The sequence below is a fragment of the Felis catus genome, chromosome A1 (assembly GCF_018350175.1).
Source record: "Felis catus isolate Fca126 chromosome A1, F.catus_Fca126_mat1.0, whole genome shotgun sequence".
Taxonomy (NCBI): Eukaryota; Metazoa; Chordata; class Mammalia; order Carnivora; family Felidae; genus Felis; species Felis catus.
The window spans coordinates 235647962-235650329 of NC_058368.1; positions in this window are offsets into that span (position 1 = coordinate 235647962).

A 2368-nucleotide genomic window follows, 5' to 3' on the forward strand; every position below is an offset into this window, starting at 1 on the left:
GCTTTCGGACAAGAGGCTTTTGTGTCTAAAATTTGGTTTCATTAAGGCTTCGGATTCCCCTTCAAGTGTGCGTGCATACCTGGGGAAATACTCCACTGATGCGATGTGTTGAAGCACTGGTCGGTGGTCATACCCGAAGCAAAGCTTGTCGTCGGGGGGGGGGGGGGGGGGGGGGGGCTGTGGTCAGGGCAAGCGGGAGGTGGCCCGGGTGGGAGATCTCACTTAGGGCCTTTCTCGTCCTCTCTTTCCTGGAAGCCCCCCACCCCCAGCTTGGCTTGTGTGTTCTCTGCTCCCTATGTGGGTGCTCCCCGCAGGTAAAGAACAACCAACCTGGTGAGCCAGAGGCACTCATAGCCTGCCATACGGCCCTAAGAAAGCCAGGTTGACAAATCCCCCATTTTGGTTATGAATTTCTGCGTGACAGCTGGCCGTCCTGGGGCATCTACGATGCACCAGAGTGTTTATCCACCTGTTAAATCAGCACCGTCCCCCCGAGGTGGACCAGGTGGATGGCGGTTGACTCCTGCTTCACAGAGGGGGACACTAAGACCCGGGGGGGGGGGGGAGAAGGAACGGCCACAGCTCCTGCGCAGACTTGACCTGGTCACCCTGGGCTCAGCGGCTGTGTCCTCCCAACCTCCTCTCCCCGGGAGGGGGTGCCCCCTGCAAACCACACGGGTGCTCAGAGCGCTGTGGTCTAAGTGATGCCACTGGTTTCTTGGTTTGGCTGCAAAAGCACAGCTGCCCTTGGGGCTCCCAGACCACTGAGCGCCCAGGAAGACTGGTCTGGACAGTAGGGATCTGCTTGGGATTGCAAACCCAGCTTCTTGGTCGTGGTGGTTATCTACCCCTCCCAAGTCTCCAGACTCTCAGCTTCCTGACAAGCATCTGTTTTTTTTTTTCTTTTGTAACATTTATGACATACTTTTTAAAAATTTTTGATTCAAGTTTAACATACAGTGTAGTCTTGGCTTGAGGAGGAGAATCTAGTGATGCATCTAACACCCAGCGCTCATCACGACAAGTGCCCTCCTGGATGCCCTGCGCCCATTTGACCCATGCCCCCCACCCACCGCCCCTCCATCAACCCTCAGTTTCTTCTCTGTACCTAAGAGTCTCTTATGGTTTGCCTCCCTCTCTGTTTTTATCTTACTTTTCCTTCCCTTCCCTCCCCTACCTTCATCTGTTGAGTTTCTCAAATGCCACATCTGTGTGAAATTTGTCTTTGAGAAGGAGGATCTTAACCTCGAGGGAAATGGTCACCCGGGGGCTTTTTGATGGTAAGTAGCTCCTTAACAGTTAATTGTTAGGCGAAATACCTGTGTTGAGCTGTTTTTTTTCCTCCCACTAAGGAATGAGGAAAGACAAGGGAATCGCACGCTTACAGTCTGGTTTCTTTTCAGTGCGTTAAAGAATGCAACTTAGTCTACACAGCAGCCCTCAACACTCACCTGTCTGGCATTTGCACATTTCTTTAGGACATAACACTGGCTGGGGGGGGGTGGTCTCTGCCACTCCTGGTCTAGGCTCCCCTCCCCTCCCCGCCCCCATGGGGGATGGGGGGGGTGGGGGTGGGGGAAGGGGGGGAGATGTGAGAAGTGAGTCTCTGTGGTTTCCCTGAACTGTGCGTGATAGAAATGCTGATTTTGTCCCGGGCTGCCCTTGCCTGTAGCTTTGAGTCCCCTCTGTGATCCAGCTTTGTCAGGTGCCCTCACTGCATTGTGTTTCATGTGCTATTCGGGGATTGCTTACCTCGGATTAAAAACAACCAAGAGGGGCTCCTGGGTGGCGCAGTCGGTTAAGCGTCCGACTTCAGCCAGGTCACGATCTCGAGGTCCGTGAGTTCGAGCCCCGCGTCGGGCTCTGGGCTGATGGCTCGGAGCCTGGAGCCTGTTTCCGATTCTGTGTCTCCCTCTCTCTCTGCCCCTCCCCCGTTCATGCTCTGTCTCTCTCTGTCCCAAAAATAAGTTAAAAAAAAAAAAACGTTGGGAAAAAAAAATAACAATACAGACAGGATTGCAACCTTCATGGGGCCAACGTTAAAAAAAAAAAAAACACAACAACCAAGAAATCATTTTGGTGATTTTATTTTATCTTATTTTATTAATGTTTATTTATTTATTTTGACAGAAAAAGCACAAGTGTGGCAGGGGCAGAGAGAGAGAGAGAGAGAATCCCAAGCAGGCTCTGTGCTGTCGGCACAGAGCCCGACACAGGACTGGATCCCATGAACCGTGAGATCATGACCTGAGCCGAAACCAAGAATCAGACGCTGAATGGACTAAGCCACCCAGGCCCCCCACCGTTTGGTGTTTTTAATGGCATGACTTAGCAGACAAGTTTCACTTCACACGAGAAACACTCCAGG